A 24,014-nucleotide genomic window follows, 5' to 3' on the forward strand; every position below is an offset into this window, starting at 1 on the left:
TTGACTGCTTAATTTAAAAGCAATCACAGACATGGTGGTCTGCTGACCCCAGCAGGCCACCATCCCTGTGATGGCTGCGACTCCTAATGGGTCACAAATTGTGACCACTCTCAATAATATTCATGAGGCAGGTCTATTTGTGACCCAATAGAAATTGCAAATGAAACTCAAAAGAGTTTCATACATTAGGGAAAGTGAATTCCTATTTGTGTTCTCCAAGAAATCCCAATCAGGAAATCACTATTCCTATTCTTCGCACATTTAGCTCTATACCAATGAAATTTGCAGGAGCATGGCAACATTTACCCGGATTCAAGATAATGGTTTTCAGACCTGGCAAGCTTGGTGTGATTTCTGCTAACTTTTTTCCCTTCAGATCTCCTGTTTTTGCTGACCTTGTTATTTTCCTGGCCTTTGGATTCTGTGCACTTTACCACTGCTCAACAGTGGAAATGTGCTCTTTCTCCAAAATGGTGTAACATTGCCTTATTCACAATTGACATATTTAATTCACTTATATGTCCCTAGTAAAATTCACTACAAGTACCCAGAGCCTATAAATTCAATGCTACTAGTGGGCTTGCAGCACTAAGTGTGCCATCCACTTAAGTAGCCCTTTAAACAAGTCTCAGGCCTGCCTTTGCTGATCCTGTGTGTGGAGTTCAAACTGCCATGTTGACCAGGCAAGTTAAACCTCTTGCCAGATCCAAACCTTCTTTTTTAATACATATAAATCACCCCTAGGGTAGATCCTGGACAGCCCAGAGGGCAGGGTGAAATGTATTTTAAAAGTATGATATGTACATTTAAGTTTTACATTTCCTGGTAGCTACAAACTCTTACATTGGTTTTTCACGACTGCAAGGCCTATATTGCCCGTAGGATAACATTGGAGTTACCTCATTACATTTAATAAGTGTAATTGCCAAATGAGAAGATATAACTGGATCAAGTTGGTGTCTCTGGGATCCTAGTTTAAAATTGTAACATGGTGAAGTTGGACTTTAAATTAGAAAACTGAAAATGGCACTTTTAGAAAGTGGGCATTTGTTTGCACTAGCCATTTGGTGCCTGCAGTCTGTCTCTTGTCACATGTTTGGGTGCAGTTGGCAGTTGGGCTTTGTGTATTCCGTCTAGACAGCCACACACAATGTGAGCATAGGTGTGACTTGATGCCATCCTGACAGAATGGGAGGGAGGCGAAGGGCAGAGCCTCACTTACACCCGAATAGGCAGTGTCCTGTCCACAAACAAAGAGATGCATACTCCTCTGTAGTGAGTCTGGAGGCAGGGTAGTAAGGGAGGGTATCTGTGCACTTCAAAAGCATCTATTTGAAGTCTCCCCACTTCAAAGACCAATCTGGGTATAAGAGCTGGACCTCAGACACAACTTTATCAGTACAGTTCTGGACCTGTGGAGACTCTGCCAGAGAGAAGGACTTCTCTGCTGCTGAAAGGACTGCCACTCTGCTCTACTGCTACTCTGTTGGACTTCTTTAGTGCTGTACTGCCTCTGCCCTCTTGCCTGAGTGAGAAGGACTGGACCTGCATGTCTGACTGCAGAACCCAGAGTGACTATAAGAACTAGTTGGCTGGCCTCCTGATCTGAAGCCTCATGGATATAACAGGCTTCCAATAACCTTGCATCTGCACCTGAACTCTGCCATCTGTGAGTCTACCATGCCAAGTGGTGCCACCCCAATCCTAGACCCTTGGAAGTGGACCTAAGGTGTTTACCAGTAGAACGGACGCATCTTCTTGACCAGCTCATCCTCTTGCTGAACTATCTACTCAGCTGGGCGGTACATTCTCAAGAAAGAACCAACACATTGCTACTCTTTTATTGCTTACGCCTGACATAGAAGCTTTGCAGTGATCTTAGCATCTTCGGAACCGCTGCATTGCTGACAGTGCAGCAAATCCCCAATTCAGGTCCTTGCATCCCTCGTTGATGGCAGCTCGACGATGATGTTGACCTCCGAATTGCATCTTAGCGGCTCATCTAAACTGACACATCACCCCAGATGCGGCCGCAAACTCGACGCCCCATCTTTGCATCACAAGCTCCCTTCAATGGGATCCTCAATGACAACGCACATGAACTCACACCTCAGTATAGCATCTCAGAACCGACACATTGCTTCAACTACTCTACGCTTTGCCTCCTATGCATGGAACACTCCGCAACCAGGATTGAAGGTACTTTGTTTAGCGCACCTAACATAATACCTGTAGCTGGCCCACCCTCCATCACGTTTGGGCTGAACTTGTGACTTTGTCCCGGCCCAGCCCGACCGGATTTCTCTTGTTGGCGCTTTGTGTTTTTTGGTGCTACTTTAACTTATATCATAAAAATGTAATATCTCTGGTTTTCCTGAATAAAGTTTTTGTCATTTTGTACTTCGTTAATTTATTAAAATATAGTTTCTTTTTCAAAACTCGTGTGGGATCTTTCTGTGTGTTTTTTTCTCAGTTTTTACTGTTTGAAGTGTTGCACAATAATTTACACGTTGCCTTCAAGTTAAGCCTGATTGCTCCAAGCTACCAGAAGGGGAGCACAGGTTAATTTGGGGATTACTGGTTACTTACCCTGACTAGGATTGTGGCTACTGCTTGTCCCGGGCTCACACTCTAGTTAAACAGGAACGCAATTTCTAACAATGGCTAACTTGCTGCATTTTATCTTTTTAGCTGAGCATGACTAATGCATTTGTAATTACTGTACTAATAGGGACAGTCTTTTACTTAAATGATTGAATGATTTTTAAATTGCATTGAGCATTTCGGAACCTTTCTGCATTACTTATACTTATTATTGTTATTTTGTTCTCTGTAATCTACGAAAATATAAAGGGGCAGATTTACAAGTCCCTTGCGCCACGTTTACACTGCCTTGCGTGAAGCAACAGCGGCGTAAACGTGGCGCATCCCTGCGAGGCATTTACAACGTGACACATCTAGGGAGATGCGTCATGTTATAAAGCCCAGTGCCACAATGGGGGCGTTCCCACGCAGGGTGGGTGTTCCGGCGCCTGTGCGCCTCGCAAAAGTGCCTGCGTGAAATCTACAAGATTTCACGCAGGCACTTCCGCCATGATGCTACGTCAATTCCTTATACCTGCTTGAAGCAGGCGTAAGGACTGACGCAGTATGTTAACTATTGGGCGGCCCTGAGCATTGCTGGAGTTGCATCGCGCTTGTGACGCAACTCCAGCGATGCGCCGCCCTTGCTTCACGAGATGCGTCACGTATCTGCCTACCCTTGCGCCATGGCGCACCGCATTGTAAATGTGGCGCATCTGCTGTGACGCAAGGGTAGTTTTGCGTGAGGCATTTGTTCTGGCGCAACTCTGCTGAAATGCAGAGATGCGCCAGAACTCGTAAATATGCCCCAAAGTGCTTTGGCTCTAGTTATGTACGCTGACTAATATTAAAGTATTGTTGTTGTATTTTTTCTAAACTTTGAATTCTGCATCATCAATACTGATTTTTCATACTCAAAAGTGGGAAGAATCAGACTATTGCACACATTGTAAGGGACTTCCTCCACAACCCCAACTTCAATCAAATCACGAACAATATGTATGAGTGCTTCTTCACCCTCTTGTGAAATTTTATACTGGGGCAAACATGGTAATAAAGCACCCTCCTTGACACTAATGTGCACTGGTGGAATAATCATCTGCCCTACATCAGTGTCCGAAGTAGCCCACAAAACACTTGGGAGTGAAGCTAATGCAGTATCCTCTTTAAGAAGACAAGATCTTTCGGGCACAGGGTAATTCTCATTCATAATAACACGCACTCCTTCAGGAGCACAGCGTATTGTAGCTCTAAAATACTTAAGCATGCCAAGACCCACAATATTGTCTGGCGTGTTTGGTGAAAGCAAAAACGGGCATGGAGCAGTAAACTTGTCAACATGGAATGCAAGTGGTTGTGACAATGGGCTAAGGGAGGGCGTTCCATCAAACCCTACCAATGTAATGGTTGAGCCAGACAGGGAAGCCCTTGGAACTAATTGTTTAGACAAGGTGCTACGAGTAGCTCCTGTATCAACCAGAAACCAATCAGGAGAACCCAAAACATGTGCTGTAATATAGGGACCCCTCTGATCCACTGGAACTTCAACCGATTCTTTACCCCATCCTAGGCAATCCTATGCATAAGCAGAATCATGAAAATCAGATGACGCGCAATCAGATATTTGATATTGGTTTCAAAGGTGTTAAACCCATTCTTTCTTCGTTCATTAGAATCAAAACTAGCACAATCATTCGTGCTCCCTCTAGGCCCTGAGTGTCCTGAACCATTTCTCATTTAAGTCGTAAGTATTTTATTTGTTGATTAATTAAAATCATTACAAACAAGAATAGATAAAAGCAACCTACATAAACAAACATATACTATGCACAGAGTTATAATCATTTTAAAATGATCATCTAAAATTGCATTAATACAGTCAATTCCATAATAATGTTTAAGTGTTTACACACTGATTAAAATACAGGTATTAACTAGAGTACAATATATTAGCAGCAATCACTGTTATAGCAGCATTTAACTTAAAGTGACAGTGTTAGCATTTCTCATTTGTCCTCAACTGAGTTGAATTTGCTGGGCACGTAATACCGGACAATCAGAAAGCCAGTGTCCAAAATGTTTGCAATACGCACACTGGTCAACTGACAGATTAAAACGAGTGAAAGACGAACCATAGGATCCACGTCTACCTCTATCATTGCCTCTAGAAGGCGGACCATAAGCTTGAGCCATCATAACTTTTGTTTTCAATTCTTTAGTCTTTTTATCTTCATTACCCTTTGCTTCTAACTCCTGGCGTCCGTAATACTGAGCCATAGTTAAAAGAGAAACCGGAGAAGAGGTAGTCCATGTACTCTCACTAGCTTTTCAGCGACTGGCTATTTCTGGCAGCCAGTTGGCGACATATTTATCAATGAACAGATGTCTGCCTGTATCATCCGTTAAAGACTGGCCATGGAAATCATGAAATGCTTACTCAAAGCGCGTAAAGAAATCTGACACTGACTCATCTACCTTTTGTTTGCACAAGGCTAATATAGTCCAATCTATCTTTTTAGAGGGAACAATCATTTTTAATTCAACTAATATAGCTGCTGGAAGATCTAGAATTAGTCAACATGGTTTCTGTGCGGGTTCTCTTTCTGAATCTGCTAATTCTATATCTTTCCATAACGCCCCGAAAGTCACATTATAATCAACTTTACGAATAGTTCTCCACATATCAGGGGGTAGGATCAATCAAAAAAAAAATTGATATCAGGCAGTGTCATAGTACAAGAGCTAATAGCACCCTCAAGTTCCTCATAAAAGGCTGCTGGATGTTTACGCAGATCAGGCAATGCAGTCTTAAGAGCCATAACATCCACTCTACTGGAGTATAAACCTAATTATAAACAAAATACCCCTTTGAATAAGCAGAAGATTTATTATCATCGGTTCCCTTGCCTTTAGGAGAAATGTACAAGGGGGCGGCTTCCCGCATAGGTTTCCCATGAACTATGATAGTCTTATCCGATCCGAAGATAGAGGCTCCAACCGTGCCGGTCTGAGTTGTATGCGCAGCTCATCCGCTGCCTTTTTCTCCAGCCGTAGTCGAGCTACCTCAGCACGTATTTTAACCAAACGCCTGATTGAGTCAGCTACCTGGGGAAAGAGAAAAAGACCATCAGGCATGTTCGTACAATCCTGCGCCACATCGATAAGCTCAAATTCTCCTGAATATTTCCTATACCATTCAATAACTTCTCCAGCAAATGCTTCCGTAAAATATACTTGCTCCTTCTCCAACTAATCTTTCATATCATGTAAGAGTTAAGGGGCAGAAGCAATATTAAGAGTGGCTGTACGAGCAGCAGTTCTAAGGTCAGCATAGCGCGCAGCAGGAATCATAGAACGAGTGTCTTGCGCTTTATCCTGATCTTCAGGAGATTTCTCATCGGGCTTATTAGGAACAGAAGGGAAAATATAGGGAGGTGGAGAACGATCTAATAAGAAATCGTCATGTTATTTATTAAGGATAGGATAAAGGGGTTGCCTAACAGTGTACTGGCCAGTTACCTGTAAATTGCGCTCCCTTTCTTCTCTTTCTTTTAATTCTTTTGTTTCCTTGTCCTTTAACTCTAAGGCTTTCGCGTGAATGGTTTTACGTGGTTCTTTTTCAATTAAGGCTTTCTCACGCTTCATTCGATCACGTACTCCTTTCTCCCACATTCGTGCACAATCAAACATATCTTTTCTAGATTTTCGCTGTAACATACACTGCTCCACATACTGAATCTTTCGTAAATCAAATGACCAATGCATAGGCCAACACAACTCTGGATCCTTTTTAGTGTATTTATTCCATAACGTACTGTACATTATGGAAGAAAGACCATACTTAATATACATATCCCAATTAGGCGTCCCCTCTGGGGGAGCTGGTTGAGCTTCGTCGAGTTTCAAACTGGTACCACTACAAAGGCAACACATCCTACGAAGTGCGCTGAAAACAGGCATGCCAAAAATAATGCAAAATATGCAATATTATAATCAAAGTAGCGCTTAAAGTATCTACGTATGTTGCGCCGTTCAAACAAATATAAAGTAGAGATAAATCTCCTCATGACCTGCGTATATAAATTTCAATTTATATATGTTTTTTTTCAAACAAAATCAAATGTTAGCTAACGCATACAAAGAGCCACAATAAGTGTTGCTAAACTATCTTACCAATCCAAGGCATTACATTCACAGCAAGGGCTGTATTAAACAACTCTTACCAATCCTGTTAATGTCCAGATTCCAACTGCCAAGTTCTCAAATCGACCAAACGGTCTCTGCACAGCGAATCAACAGAAGAGATCTGTCGAGGACCGGCACCACATGGATGGTCAGATCAGAAAGAAAGGAAAAATGCCGTAGATGCCAAGACTCGGATCTCCTCTGGCAGTGATCATGTCCAAAGCGAGTTTCCAATCCTTCGTTTCGACCAGTCCTTCGGACATCCGAGTCGCCGATGAGCCCCACGTGGAAGCGCCAATTTGCGGTATCGAGTCTCAGCAAGGCCTAATTGTGCAGCTTTAAAGCCCTCAAATTATAGAATTGAAGTTGGCACGGAAACTGGAATAGAAAATATACATTTATTAAGACCTCATGAGGTGGAACTACAGTCACACAGTACCCTTAGGCAATGCATGAAGTAGCACACAGGATGGAAGGCACATGGGGCTCAAAAGAAGGCGGTACACATACTGAAATGGGTTTTATGTACATATAAGGACATTTTTAGAGACCACATTCAACAAGTAGGAGGAGCCAACAGTTGACCAATTGGGGTAAACACATGCTTAACAGTGATGGATCAGAAATAGATGTGGCTCGACTGAGCATGCGTGTAATTGGCAGAAGCTAAATATAACTTGTTTCTAGGAAGAATACACAGCAGTTAACAGAGAAGTAAGACAGAGCACATGGTGAACACGAGGTAGCACATGGCATACAAAATGGCTGACAGAAATACAAAATGGCTTCCAAGAAACGGGCAAGATACCATCGGAAAACTCACTGGTATCAAATGCTAACCTGCTCGCTGTCAATTTACGACAGGGTGAAAGAGTACCTGGAGCAATGGGAAGATTTCCTGGCCAAGTTCAATGGTTGTCATGATCGGTCAAATGGCGCCTACCTGACTACAACTACCAGAATGAAAAGGTAGTGGGAGGAGTTCATGGAGATGTACCCCAGCGCAACACCAGGGCGCGCTGTATGTGATTAATTTTCTGAACCTTGTTTGTTTCCTGTATGCGTTCCTCACGAAGGAACTGTTGTTTGGATTATTGGGAGAAGGACCGCTTTTCTGGTGGCAAAGCGTTCCTGAGTTAAGGGACTCTACTTGCAAACCTCCGGAAGGAAAAGACCTTTGTTCCAGTCCTTCCTGCTAGCGGCTGCAGCGGGAAAGGACTCACGTGTTCTCGGCGGAGATGCGTTGCTCTGAGCTCGGTGAAGACGGAAAGAGCTCTGTTACGTTTTTCCGCACTGGTTCCCTTCCCGCTTGCGGCTGCAGCGTGGAAGGGTTTTGGCAGTACGTGTTCTTGGGTGAGACACAGCATACCGGATCCAGGTAACGGCGGACGGATATCATCTGTTGTTTTGCACTCGCTCCATTCCCACTTGCGGCTGCAGCGGGGAAGGGATTAGTTTGAGATTCAGTGCAGTCACAAACATTGGACATGACATCCTGCCTGCAAAGTTTGAGTACAACTTATTATTGAAAGCAACACGCCGGTAAGCCTCGGAGGAGGTTGGAACTTGTACTTTGTTCTACCTATTTTTTAGTGTTCCGTTTATTTGGGCCCAGCTAGGAATACTTGGTTTGTTTTCTTTTTGTTCTTATCTTGGATGGCCTGTTAGCAGTGACTTGGATTAACAGAAGCCTTGTCCTTCAGTATACTGCAGTAACTTCATTCCTTCCAGTGAAATTTCGGATACTGGGTTACTGGAGAGAGATATTTATTGTTTCTGGGGCAGCGAGAAAAAGGGTATATTTGTTTAGGAGTTAATGATATTCCATCCCTGAGTACCTGTGAACTGGAACTAATTCTGGGCTTGTCTTTTAGGAAGCCACCACAAAGTAGAGAAGTATCTGCTAACTAGAGAGGAAGGGCTTACCTTCTGATTGATGTGGTAGGTAGAGGTTCATTAGCGAGAATGTATGAGAGTATTTAGGATTGGATGCTTTAACCTTTGTTTTCTTTTGTAGTTTCAGCTATCCCTTCCGTTGCTGTCCCTTCCCTTACCCTTTTTCCTCGCTTGATTACCTCTACGCTCTGTGTTGTTGCAATAGTCAGAGTGTGGGGAAGTCAGGAGGTGGACCCCTTTCAGCATCACCCTGATCCCGAGGAGAAGACAACTGTGACAATGGTACCCTCATGTGGCGGGAACCCTGGGTGCCGGCTGATCAACTTGAACTTTACACCGATGCAGCAGGCAGCCATGGTTTTGGGGCTATTCTGGGGACAGCATGGGTGGCAGCAAGATGGCCGGACAGCTGGCATCAGAAGGGACTAATAGGCAACATCACATTGCTGGAACTGTTTCCCATAGTGGTGGCATTTACCTAATGGGGCCATGAGCTTGCCAATAGGCAGATAATCCTTTGGTCTGACAATCATGTGGTGGTACAGGCGGTAAACGTAGGGACATCAAATTGCGCGAAGGTGGACAAGCTGCTGCAGAAGCTAGGCAGCTGCCAGCTGAACGCAAACATAGCCATTAAGGTAAGACACGTCATGGGGCTAGATAACGCAATAGCTGGTTTAATTTCTCAATGTTAGTGGGGCAAGTTCAGGGAGCTGGCACCAGAAGAAGACCAAATCATGGTACCGATGCCAGAGGGCATATGGGATCTGGTGGACATGTCATAAGGACTTTACTAAACAATGGTCTGGCCCCCAAGATAAGGAACTGTTACAGTAAGTGCTGGGCCCCCTTCACAGACATAACAGCTGCCAGGTAAGTGCAGGCCATTGGGCAAGAGGAAGTGATTGCATTCATCGAATGGGCATTCCGGAGGGGGGGGGTGTCATGGGCACAGGCACACCTGAGCGCGGTCGCGCACTACGCAAAGCTTGTACCGCGGGGGCAACACGTTCTTTCCTCTGTAGAATGGCCCAGAAGGGCTGGGGCAGACTGCAGGCCAAAAGTAAAGATAAGAAGCAGATCATTGACTTTGCAGTCCTAAAACAGGTGATAGGCACCTTGGCAGAGGTATGCAATAGGGTCCAGACGCAGAAGTTATTTAGTTCGGCATTCGCAGTAGCCTTCTTCAGGGCATAAAGTGTCAGTGAACTAGTCGCCCCAGCAAAAGGAGACCCACGAACAGCATGCATACACATCGCAGACCTTCAGATAGTGGCAGGGCATATGGTAATCCATTTGCGCCGATCAAAAGCAGACCAGTCAGGCAAAGGGAAGTACACCAGGATTGAGTGCATCAAAGATAAGTCATGCTGCCCAGTATGCTTAATCCGGGCCTACATGGGTCAAGTAGGGTATTCACAGGGGCCAATATTTACACATAGGGACGAGTCTTACCTGAGCTGGTTTCAGTTCATAGTGATCATTCGAAGATTCCTGGAGAAGGCGGGTTTCCCATCAAGAGAATATGGATCACACTCCTTCCGAATAGGGGCTGCAACCACAGCTGCAGGCCTGTGCTTTGGGGCTGATCAAAGGAGGTGGGGCGAGGGGCATTCAAGAGATACATACGACCGCTTACAAAGTCTTGGCTTTTCCTCACTCCCGCTTTCTAGGTCTGTTCAGAGGGTTGCAGGAAGATATGGATTGTGGGGCACTCGTACATAACCTAGGCTCAACAGTGGGTGGCAACACAGCAAGATTTCGGAGGGATATGGCTCCAGAGTACAAAGATGACATGGCTGGGCCAATCCGGAATGAAGTAGGACCAGTTGCTCCGTGTGGTGCAGAGGACACTCAGGCAAGGCGAGGGGCCAGATGCGATAGTGGTGCGCCTAGGGGGTAATGACCAAGTGGCCATCAGGAGGAGAGGCTTACTGGAAAAAATGGTCAATGACCTGGCATCACTAGCTAGGTTAACCCGCCCGGTAAACATAATATGGTCTGAAATTATAGCACACAGGGCATGGAGGGCGGCCATAGACCATGGTGCGGTGGAAAAATCAAGATGCAAACTGAACATCACCATGGCAAAAATATGCAGGGCCAACAGCTAGGGTTTCATTAGGCATGGTCTGATCAACCTGAGGTCCCAGGGATACCACTTGGAAGATGGGGTCCACCTGATGGGGGTAGGCATGGACATGTTCACACTCAACACAGTGGAGGTTCTGGAGCAACTGGGTTTCTCTTGAGCAAGGGCACAGGAGGTGACAAAGGGGAGCTGCTGCTGATCGTGGAACCATCCGCAGCATAGTGGAAGAAACCCGGAAAAAGATCCAAAGGGGAAAGTACCATAGGTAGAAGAGCCGCTCAAACATTACCCTTGGGATGTTTCATGGCAGGGACACTGGGTGAGCAATTGACAACACACAGCATAGGCAGAGTAGAAGAGAGGCTCGCACAGTGTCCTTGGGATGCCACACAGCAGGGACACGGGGGAGCAGGGGAAGGGGTGAGCAAGGGTCCAGGGGAAGCGAAATGGCACTTTCAGCGCTGGCCGGTCCTAACAGACAGTCACAAATTGGTAGCAAGAGAAGACTGGAACCGTAAACACTGAGGCCTTAAACAGCGGGCACCTCGAACAAAGGCAGTGCTGACAAAAAGGACAACGACAAGCATGGGAAATGATGCAGGATGTATATTGACATGGATGTTTATGAATGACCAACCAATAAGTTGTGAAACGTTTAATCCATATGTTGAATAAACTGCGGCTTTTTATACACCATAGCTTGTTCTCACAGGAATGACTATATGAGGAAAGGTCGCAAGCGGGTAAGGGCGAAGAGGAGAGGGGTGAAGTCACCCCCTGGGAGGTGTTGGGACACAGGCAGGGAAGGCAAAGCCAGCTGGTCCCAATAGGGGTCCGTAAGAAACTCCCCCGGGTGCGTGAACCACCCTCCAATCCCATGAAAAGAGAGGGAGCGCCGGATTGGGTGCCGCGAAAACAAGTACTGGTTGGCCAATAGGGGCCAAAAGAGGAAAGCTCTGGGGGTTCAAAAGAGGCATAGGGTCCCCCTTTTTACCACAGAAACTCCCTTGTCGCAGTGGAATCCCACCCACCCACAACAAAAGAAGCAGTCATCGCAGCCGCTGAGTCATTGAAAGGGAGGGGGGAAGAACCCAAAAAAAGATCCAAAGGGGAAAGTACCATAGGCAGAAGAGCTCACACAGGGACACAGGGTGAGCAATTGACAACACACAGCACAGGTAGAGTAGAAAAGAGGCTCGCACAGTGTCTTTGGGATGTCGCACAGCAGGGACACTGGGGAGCAGGCGAAGGGGCCATCAAGGGTCCAGGGGAAGCGGAACAGCACTTGCAGCTCAGTCCAGGCAAGTCCTTACGGATGGTCACAAATCGTTAGCAAGGGAAGTCTGGAACTAAGTGCTGCCTTTTATACACCATGGGGCAGATTTATGAGGCCCTTGCGCCACGTTTAAGCCGCTGTTGCGTCACGCAAGGCGGCGTAAACGTGACGCATCCCTACGAACGATTTACAACGTGACGCATCTAGGCAGATGCGTCAAGTTGTAAAGCCCTGCGCCGCTTGTGGGCGTTCCGGCGCAGGGTGGGCGTTCCGGGGCAGGTGCGCCTCGCAAAAGTGGCTGAGTGAAATCTATGAGATTTCACTCAGTCACTTTTCAGCCAATGCTGCGTCAAAAGCCTGCGCCTGCTTGAAGCAGGCGTAGGTCTTGACGCAGCATTGTTAAAATGGGGCAACCCCGAGCCTTGCTGGAGCTGCGTCGCGCTTGCGACGCAACTCCAGCAATGCGACACATTTCCGGCACAGATGCGTCACGCATCTGTGCCGTTTTTGCACCATGGTGCGCCGCATTATAAATGCGGCGCACCATGGCTGTCGGAGCTGTGGCGCACTGTGGCGCATGTTAACTGGCGCATCCCTGGGGATGCGCCAGTTAACATAAATCTGCCCCCATATCTTGTTGTCACAGGAAAGACTTTATGGGGAAGGGTCACATGCAGGTAAGGCCAGAGAGGGGACGAGTGACCTCGCCCCATGTGAGGTGTTTGAACTGTAGAAATGGGGTAGCAGTGGTGTGGGGTCTTTTATGCTTCTGAGTTCGCGCCCATGGAGCTAGACAGCTCAATGTTTGTGGTTGCTGTTTTTGCTATCTTTGAGTATTGTTACTCATTGGTTCCTGACTGACAAACTCAAATGGTTACCAATCATCTATCTGACTTTTGTTGCTACAACAGCAGAGTATCTAGTCCAATAGGTAATGACATCGGCCCTTCTGAGAGGCGTTCATTCAGTTAAAGTACGTCAGTGTTGTTTAGGCCACAAGGGCGCTTTTTCAGAAAGATGGGACCAGTACCACTCCAATTCGCATCGGGTCATTTCCATCATTTATTTTTCATATAGGTAACCAGATTTCTCAAAACTATCAGGTTTTAAGGGATGAAGTTTTTTTTGGGTCTGGAAGTATTGCGTTATTTCAATGTGACGCACTTTCAAAATGCAAAATACTTTCAAATCCACTTTCATAAATGCCTGCCATGTTAAAACCAATGTAGCTGGAAATAGAGAACTACAAAAACAATTACTAAATCAAACAAACGTGTTCATTTTATTCAGTGCACCATTTTAGGAAGCAGCCTCTAATAAATAAGTTTTGAAATACTGTTTCGGGAAATGGCACTCTGGGGCATATTACCAACAACTAGCGATAATTTTTGTCTCTAACTTGTTTAGAGACAAAAATTATCGCCGCACATCGGCGATTTTTATCGCAGATAAACCTTGCTATTAACAAGGTTTATCGCAAATGCGATAAAAAACGGCCGAAATGCATGAATATCGCTGAAAAGTCAGCGATATTCATGCATTATCGAGCAAATGCTCTTAGCCATGTTATCCACCTCCCATTGGATAACATGGCTAAGAACTGCTCAGGGCAGGTGTTAGCTTTTGGAGATATTCCCGCTTAGCGCGAATATCTCCAAAAGTTGGTAATAGGAGATAGCGATGTTAGCAACTGTTTTCAGTCTCTAACATCTTGGCACGCCCACTTTGCATCTCATTAGTGATAAATATCACTGACATGCAAAGTGGGGCCCAAGATGGTCGCTATCTCCTACTAGCTGTCGCTAACTGGTGTTAGCGAAAGCTTGGTAATAGGGAGATAATTTTATCTCCGCTTTCCTGGCTTTTAAAGCCAAAAAAGCGGAGATAAACCCCCTTGATAATATGCCCCTCTGTCTTTTGTCATGCTTTCAGAGTCTCGATATCGATCAGAAAGCTTATCTTCATGCAAATAGGAATTATCTCAGATTCTTCAGCTGTCATTTCTCTCCTAAAACATACTGCTGACATTTCAACGCTATCCTTTTTAGCTGCACACAAGTCCCCCGTTTGCCTGTTGCTGATTTTCCTCTTTATTGTCTGCCAAGTCTTTTTATTTTCCAAGCATGAATTACGAAACAGTGGATATTACTGGCGACTGGTGACATTTGAAAGTGGAGAGGAGTATAAGTTCGAAATGAGAGTCCGTGGCCAGCGAGTATAATAAGGTAGATTCGAAGGGCGGTTCGTCTCATGGGGGAAAATTTGAGTCGGAAAATGGTGCATTTATAAGCAAATTTGAGAAAGCAAGAGAGTTAATAAAGCAATTGTGAAAGTGTAGTTATGGCTCCATAAAGAGGTTTAATGATATAGGTAGCTGCTTATTTAGTATAACCACAGAACTTCATAACAGACTTTGAGATAACAATGCAGTGAATCTGTGAATGAAACATTGCTAAGGCCTGTAGAAGGTGTAGTAGTCTTCAGATTGTCTCAGTCATACATTTTGTGCTCATTCTACATTAGACACATGCATCTTTTTCTTTCCACAGCTCGTCCACATGCATATCCTAACTTCAGCAACTCCTTTCACTGACTACTGAATACACTTCCTTACATCTCCTTCACTTTACAACCACCAGTCACACAAGGGACCAACTCACCGGTAAGAACTGTATTTTCACTTAATTTTGCCTTCTCAATAATTTGGCAACTGTGTACCTCCTTAACACACAGTTGCACAGAATCCCAATTACAGCTGGAAAAAGTGACCATTGCTCTGTTTGTTCAGCAGTGAGGCTAGGAATTGGATGACCAAGTATTCTGAACACCTTTTTGACCCACTGACAGGCACTGGGAGAAATTCCCAATGCCTTCAGCCTCTGCTCCAGAGCTCTCCATGGTGGCCTGTTATCTTCCATTGTAATAAAGTTAGCCAAATTTAGAAGAAGGTGTAGGCTTCATCAGTGAAGCCCTAGGATGCACTCTACAACAATAATTTGCCACAACTACCACCGCTCACATCACAACAGATGTAGCCACACAACAAGACAGGCACCTACGAGACTTCCTCCTGACGACAGCAGTCAAAACAGTACTAGCCAAGTGGAAAGACACAACCAAAGCCACATTCAAGCGGTGGCTAAACGTAGTCACATTCCTAAGAGGGACAGACATCACAGCACTAAGACAAACACCATGGAAGAACCCCGACCGTACAATGTGGTCATCACTAGACAAATACTTTGGCTAATACAACCTTCATAAATCTATATAAAAAAAAAGCCTGAAGGTGCCTCAGTTCAAAGCATGAGAAAAGAGATTGCATGGCAAGCAGAGGTCTGTACCTCACAATTTCTGCCACAAAAACATCATGGGGCAGATTTACAAGCCCCTTGTGCCACCGGTGCATCACGTTGCATGACGCACTGGTGGCGAGTGATATTTACAAGCACAGGTAAAGACACCCTGTGTGACTTAACCTGTGCCTGTAATTATTGCCACTGTTCACGCAACATTTTGCGTGTTAGGAGCGTGACATGGATGTTGCTGTGGGTATTTCAATGCAACACCCATATCCACTGATGCATTTATAGATTTATGAGAAATCGTAAATCTGCAAATGCGTCAGAATGCTAAGCCACCCAAGGGGTGGCGTAGCGAGGTGCAACGAGGAGAAATGTTTTAATTTCTCCTCGTCTGCTTTCTCTTTCAATGCGTGCTGCATTCTGCAGCACACATTGGAAGAGGAAATCACCTCAATTGATTGTTTTTGTGCAGGAAGGTGTCCCTTCCTGCACAAAAACAATCTCCCCATGACGCAGGCATCCTTGCACCATGGTGCAAGGGTGCCTGGGTTGGCGCATGGCAGCAGTTTGTGCACCAGCGCAGGGGGAAGCACAGAGATGCAACATATTGTTGTAAATATGTCGCATCCATGCGCTTCGAAACTAACACAGCGCGGCGCAGCAAAATGACGTGATGCACTGCGCTACATTAGTTTCTTGTAGATCTGTCCCCATGTTTTTTAATCTGCTAAACGCAACCATAATACATACGTGTGCTGACATAGAGAGAGCATATTCATATTTCCAGTCAGAGCATAGTCATTACATGCCATTGTTGCTTCTGAAAGTCAGGTTAAAGACAGAAAAGCTGGGTAGAAATAGATCCATTTTGGTAAAATAGAAAGTCTAACCTCAGACTGAAAAAATACTTTGTTGTGTAAGTGTTACAAATCGAATAAGTATAACAGAAAATCGCTTCTTTTAATTACATGTGATATTTGGGTGTAGCACTAACCCTGCTGTGCTTTTTGTATATTCCCAGCTGTTTTATTAGCTTTATTTGTGATGCCTTCGATTTGCAACCACATGTCGGGTTACCTACAAGATGGGTCTGGTTTTCCTTTGTTCATGATAGCTCACAGCCTCCGTCAAATGAATGTGAACGGTATTATCACCGAATACTGCAACTTTACTTCTTTTTGTTTGGCTTAGAAAGAGCGGTGGCCATGTCTGAACTAGGGTGGCAGAGTGAGCTAAAGAATGATGATGGATTAAACCCAGATCAGTTGCCAGGGGGTGAGTGCTTGCATTGTTCAACACTCCGTCCATCATCCTCCTTTGGTTTTGCTTTGTTCGCCCTTAATTGGCAGGGTGTGCCCAGACGAGAGTCCCTCGCTCACCTTGCCACTGGATTCAAGCTAGCCTGGCTGATGATGGCTGATTAGCCAGAAACTGGTCCCAGGATGCTTGTTTCCGGTCCAGGGAAGACGTGGCTTGGCAGTTCGAGCTGGACTGTTCCCATGAGGCAGAGAGGCAGACTGATTTGCATATGGCCATGTCTGAACTTGGGTGGCGGTTTGAGCTAAAGAATGATGATGGATTAAATCCAGATCAGTTGACTGGGAGTGAGTGCTTGCATTGTTTAACACTCCGTCCTTCATCCCCTTTGGTTTTACTTTTAGAAAGTGGACATTTCTCTGCACTTACTGCTCTTTGTGCCTGACACCCTGTATCCAATACACATCTGGGGTGGGTGATAGCTACACTTTATGCATTCCCTCTAGACAGCCAGAAACACAGAAATGGCTGGACTAGACTGAGCACTCATCTGCATTCATCTGCAATCTGTTGGCCTTCCTGGGCTGGAAGGGTGAGAGGTGTCTCACACTTACATCTGAATAGGCTTTGTCTTGTCCTCACACAAAGCACTGATTTACCCTCCGGAGTTAGCCTGGCAGACATGACTGGGTTGAAAGGGTTCCTTGTGCACTTCAGAGAGTTCTTTTGAAGTACTGGGTCTCTGCCCCCCTAAAATGAGACACTTTTGCGTCTTGAAGTCAACCTCTGTCAACAGGACTGCTGAGCTGCTTAAAGGACTACATTGGACTGCTTTTCTGGAAATACTGTTTTTCTGTTTGTTGCCCTGCTGCCTGCTACTCCTGAGTCTTCTGGAAGGAGAGCAGGACACTGCCTTCCCTCTAAGTGATCTCCAAGGGCTTGCTGACTTGCTACATGTATTCTGAAGTCTCAGGGACACGAAAGACTGCCTGCAATTTTGCTGATGCTGCTGGACTCTGCCTTCTATGAGTCCTACCCTTGCCTGAGGTGCCCCTCCAAAATCTGAGCCGCAAAAGTGAGTTCTGCAGCTATTTTTATCACCTACAGCTCCTGGACCCCCTGAAACCAAGCTTTTGGGCTCTTCGCGACTGCAAACAGAACTGGCCTGTTTATACTGGGACTGCACCGCTCACTCAAAGGATGAGTGCAAGCTGCCGCAACGTCATCTCCTCACACAGTAAGCATTCAGCACCCATGAACACGGGCCCCGTCTGCCATCCACAACACCCAACTGACTATTCATGCCTACAGGATCATCACTTGTGATGCTCTACTTGCTCCAAGCGATCGTCTCCCTCACAAGCAGGCCTCTTTAGTCAGCTTCAGTAGGTAAATCTTCAGCGGAACCTGTTTTGAACTGTATCTAACCCGTGCTCCATCATGGTAGGCCAGCACTTTGGATTTACCCCTGTCTAGCACAACCTAAAGTAACCTTTTAGCGCTATTGACTTCAAAGTACTGTTTTCGGTTTACTCTTTAAAAATGTATACTACGATTCTGCTTATTGGATTTTTATTCGTTTTGGTCTTTTTTTATTTATAAAAATATAATCTGTATTTTTATACCTGTATGGAGTCTTTTTGTGGTGTTTTCATTGTGTTACTGTGCATGTGTGTTAATACTTTACACAATGCCTCTTTAGATAAGTTTGACTGCTCTGTGCCAAGCTACCGGAGGGTGAGTACAGGTTATCTTTTGGTGTTTCTATAGCTTATCCTGACTAGAGTGGTGGCTCCTACCTGGCCTGAGTGCTTACCTCAGCCAACCAGGAATCACATTTTAACACTCCGGTATCAAAACGTTAATGTTGAATTCAGGGGATCATCTAGTAATTTCCTGTCATAGTGCACCCTTGCACATCTGGGTTAAAACGAGGGCTTGTAACAGTGAAATAAATCTTTGTTGGGGAAGTGTTAGGAGGGGTGTATTGTCATCAGCATAAAAGCTACAGGGGGGGTCATTAATTTTATCAGGGAGGCAGGCATCAGGTTACACACACACACACACACATGCACACACACAAATTCACAACACTTGCAAAAAATAAATACATTCATACATGCACACATGCACCAAACATTCAAAAATAAAAATCTTTCCTGCCCTGCAGCTCAAAGAGGAAAACCTTGGAGTTCCCGGGAGGGATGGGACTGCTTCCTCCTCTCATTGGCTGACATTGTGTCACCCAAATAGAGAAGGCAGCAGTCCCTCACTCATCACTGAGTGGGATGGGGTCAGTGAGATGGCAGACCCCACCAAATTCTGTAATGAGGTGTCTCTGATTGATTGTCAGCCCTGGGCAGTTCAGGGCTTAAAACTCTAGAAACCCAGGTGCGAGGCAATCAGTGACGTCCCCCCTCATCATGAGGGGCAGGGCCTTGAGCCACCTTTGCAAGGCTGAGGGGATCATGCCCACCGGGCTGTGAGAGCCTCATCCTGGCAATGTTCGCTCAGGCAGCCAGGAGTCTGGGCATTAAGCATATGTCTAACTCTGGGCTCCCTGACCTGAACAAGAAGAGTGTCTGTCAGGCTGACCTTTACTCAGCCTGACAGACAATTGTCTCCAAAAAAGGTGAGGAGGTGTGGCCCCTTCACCCCTACGGACATGCTGCTGCTGATGGGGGGAGTCCTTCCACCTCACCAAACCAGCAGGTTCAGTGCCCTATTTGTAGATGGGTAAACTGCTAGATTACTCTAGGCAGAGCATTTATTGTCTACACTGACAAAATTTGACCCAACACTCCATACTTCACAGTACCAAAGCATCGTAATAATGATTCTCCTGCCCCATTGAGAGCTCTGCTTTTTCTTGCCCCTGTTGGACATGAGAAGCATGGTGCAGATAGACAGAGAACGTTTTGAATGCCTCTAAAACACATAGAGAAACTTCCCTGAATGACAGAAGCATTTGATTCTTGTTCAGAGTGGGCTTAGGGCGGTGGCGAGCTGGATGAAGAACAACTGTCTCCAGCTCAACGCTAAGAAAACAGAGATCATGATCGTCGGTAAGAGATCGGAGCTATGGGGGGACAGGTGGTGGCCTACGGAGCTGGGGCCGGCCCCCCTTCCGGTCACGGAATTAAAGAACTTAGGAGTATGGATGGATCCCTCCCTCAGCTATGTAGGCCACACGAAGAAAACCGCGGCCTGTTGCTTTGGTATCTTACGGTCGCTTCGTCCTGTTCTGAAGTTCTTTGACCATCGCACCAGGCAGCTGATAGTCCAGGCTACAGTGTTATCTCGCCTGGACTACGCCAGCTCTCTTCTTTTAGGGTCCAATGTGGCTGAGATTACCCGCCTCCAACGCGTCCAGAACGCTGCGGCGAGAGCTATTGTGGGCCTACCCCGTACTTGTTCTGTCTCCAGCACATTGAGATCACTGCACTGGTTGCCTATCAAGGCCAGAATTCAGTTTAAAGTGCTGTGTGTGGCGTTCAAGATTTTGAGGGGGGTAGGTCCTCCAATTCTTGCGGACCTTCTGTCTTGGTATGTGCCTACTCGGCCCCTGAGATCCTTGGGCCATGCACTTACTGTGATTCCCCGATACAGACTGTGTCGGGTCGGTGGCCGTTCCTTCCGGGTCAGAGCAGCCGAGCTCTGGAACTCCCTTCCTGTAGAGATGCGGCTGTTAGACGATCTTTTAGTCTTTCGTAAAGTCTTAAAAACTTTTTTGTTCTAATAAATCTCTTTCCTCCTTTCTGTTATGTTTCCTGTGGTGTTGCATTTTTACCTGCCATGCGCCTGGACGCCCCTTAGCTGGGGCAGCAGTGCTCATTACAAATGTATGTAACATAACATAACATAACAGAGTAAGCATCAAAAGCTTTAAGAGTTATTTTTATATAAATAAAAAAGTTTGCTGACTAAGTGCATTCCACACAGCTTCCAGCCAGCAAACCTAAGGTCTGTAGCAGCAGCTCCCTTAACTACACAGAAATCACAGCCAGGCACACAGAGATCTATCAGTAGGACATAGAGTCCACTGATTTAAATGACCCGCCATGTTATTTACATATGAAGGTGACTTATTATAATATCATCTAAAGTGCTTAAGCAATAGTGAATATCCAGTAAAACAAGATTTCTGATTGCAGATGTTAACACACATTGAAGATGAATGATTGATGTTGCATTTATGAACATACAGTAACTTATATTGAGTTACACTGCAAATTTAAAAATTCAGTGATGACTACTAAAGAACTGGGACAATCTAAGTATACTGTTAGGATTAGCGTGTGATGGGAAAAAACTGAGTATGTCTAATGGAGGTAATATTTCTAATATGACGGCTTTTCTTGTCACAATGATGCCAACACTGTAATGCTTGCACTGGCATGTAAATGTATTTGTAAATGTATTTGAGCTTATATAGCGCACAGCTACCCACAAAGGGTTTCCCGGCGCTTGCTTAGGGAACCCGTCCTGGTATTCCCCTGTGAGATAACCCCGGCAGGGTATCCACAAGGTGAAAGCCAGGCATCCCGCCGCGAGGGGCCGTTGTGGAGATTAAGCAAGCTATTGCCCAGAGTCGCAGAGTGTGAACCTGTGAGTTGAGAAGGCACCGGAGCGAGAATTATCGAGTCCGTGGAATTTTTGAGCCCAAGACCCGCCGAGGCGGGGAATTGAACCCTGGTCCAGGGCCGATCTCAGCTTCCGGGTCTGCCGCCTCTAACCCCTGAGCCACACTTCTCCACATCATCATGGTGGTAGTACTTGTCTTACTACAGACATCCATCAAACCATGGTGCCTACTCTTGGTGTAATGATTATACCACCATAATTATTGGACCTGGCCCTTTTTGCAGGGTTATCTCCAAACTGTTTGCCTTCATCCTGTATTTTTTCTGACTTGTTTTTGTTGGTTTCATGACTCTGAACACTTTACCGCTGCTGATCAGTGCTAAAGTTCAGATGGTCTCTCTTATAAACTTGGTAAGTTTGGTCTACACCTGTTTGGCATTTTTAATTTACCTGTGAGTCCCTTGTACAGTGGTATCCCATATTCCCAGGGCCTGTAAATTAAATGCTACTAGTGGGCCTGCAGTGCTGCTTGCGTCACTCACCGAATTAGCCTTCAAACCTATCTCAGGCCTCTGCCGCTGCAGGGCATGCACATGCAGTTTACAGCCACAATGATGTGTCACTAAAAATGCCACTTCTGAAACTCCCCTTTTACTACGTATAGGTCAGCCGTGAGGTAGGCCACAGCTATCCCAATATAAATCGCAATCAACACACACTGCCCACACCACAATTACTCAATACCTGTTTTTGAAGGATAAGAAACCAATTTATTGTCACTTCACTAGACAGAGTTACTTTGTGTCCATTATTTTATATCTTTTTCATATTTGCAAAAACTCATAGCAGAAAAAAAGACAATAAATTCAAATATTTACAAGGCTAAATAGACTTTTTACATACAATAAAGACAAACATTATTTAACATTTCAACATCAAGCATTACAAAAAAATGATAATAATTATGTCACAAACAACAATTATTACAATCAATTAATGAGAGAAACTAAGTTCGGGGGGAAAAATATAAGTAACTCAATGACTTATAGACGCTTGAATACTGGACCAGCCAGTCCTAGTATCTTGAAAATGGTGATTTATTTCTCCCAAACAACACTGCCGACGCGTTTTTCAAGACCAGGCGCAAAGTCACTGGTCTTTCATCAGGGCTGTACATTCTTTGTATCTGCAAGATGCATAGACATTGTTTTACTTAACCTAGCATATGGATTCCTTATTTCCATACAATGGCTACAAACAGTTCTGGGCTACATACCAATTCTGTTTGAAGGAGGACTTCGTGAAGGGTCTTGTGGTGGTCCTGTTGCTAATTAATGTGGCCAGACAGGAATGCCTAAAGAGATTTTTTAAGATGTGTGTAAGTTGCAATTTTTGTCAGTTCGTTTCTCTAGTTACGAGAACAGATCAAAAGTGGAGGGGGGAAGCGTACCTTATTCTTTAAGAACTGCCGGATTGCGGCGGAATCAATTGTGCGGCGTGACCATCAAGGTTGGATCTACAATGTGGGGGAAACTTGCCTTACTAGCGAGGCAGTGTACAACCAGTGTGTAATGTTAGATAAAAATCTAACAATCAAGGAAGGTAGCCTACCTTCGTTCGTTTTCTTGTTCTCAAAAGAAAGGAGTGTCACTATCACCGTCCTGTTGAAAAAAAAAAACGCAACCATAGCAGTATATTCAAACGTGTGGTGGCACACGTTTAACGCTTAGTAAAGCAGTATGGGCCATTACCTGCTACTCAGCCACTGCTCGATAATGCTGGGGTCTGCTTTCTCTCAGTAAGATGGCCGCCGCTATTTCCTGTTTGTTTTATGCTCAAACCTGTGCGGGTGCATTCTGGGACTTGTGGTCCCATGTCTTTCAGACAGCTAACAAATGTACCCAGAAGGCACACAAATGAGCGTCCTATATCTGGCACATTAGCATGATCAAATTTGTGTTTCATAAAAGGCAAATTGGTGCTTACCCCAGGATATATTGGAACTGGTGTTGATATTGAAGCAACATATGACTCTAGCAGCCTGTAATTGTTTCACCATTCAAAGGACATCTCAAGGCCAAGGACCAAATCTAATGTCAGTTTCATGAAATAGATCACAAAAACCAAAGGACAAACCAGGGATGTCAAACCGATGCAAGTCAGGACAAAAGGGTTCCTTAAATTTAGTTATATATGTGCTATCTCAGACAGGTTATTGAGGCCAGTCTGTGCGCTATTAAACTTCAGAATCAGATAGGCCTCTTTCTGTAGCAGAACGGGCTCAACGTCATGGCATTTGGACTTAGAATTCATGGTGTACAGTACAGACCATTTGAACTCCGGTTCGATGTGGCCTTTTTCGCAAAAATGCTCAAACATTGGAGCAGACATAACTTGTCTCTTGATATGTGATCGGTGCTGGCTAATTCTTTGGTTCACTTGTTGGCTAGTTTTTCCAATATAAATTAATTGGCACGGACATAGTACCATGTACACAACATTCCTGGTTCTACAATTAGAGAACTCTTTGTGTCTCCACTTGGTGCCTTGATGAACAAACTCATCGCCTTCAATTGTGCTGGGACAAGCGACACAGTTGCCACACTTGTGATGGCCCTCAATCGGCTTGAGATTCCATTGCGCCAATAGATCGCTTTTGGGCTTAGGGATGACTATGTCAGCCCAAATGAGTTCTTGGCCAATACTGCGATTCTTTCTGTAGACCAAAATGGGTGTGGGGAATGGGCAGTTCAACCCCTCCAAAAGATGCCAGTTCTTTAGCACAGCTTGTCGTAGTTTGTGTGTGTCAGGACAGAAGGTTGTGACGCACACAAGT

The sequence above is a fragment of the Lissotriton vulgaris genome, chromosome 5 (genome assembly GCF_964263255.1).
Source record: "Lissotriton vulgaris chromosome 5, aLisVul1.2, whole genome shotgun sequence".
Lineage (NCBI taxonomy): Eukaryota > Metazoa > Chordata > Amphibia > Caudata > Salamandridae > Lissotriton > Lissotriton vulgaris.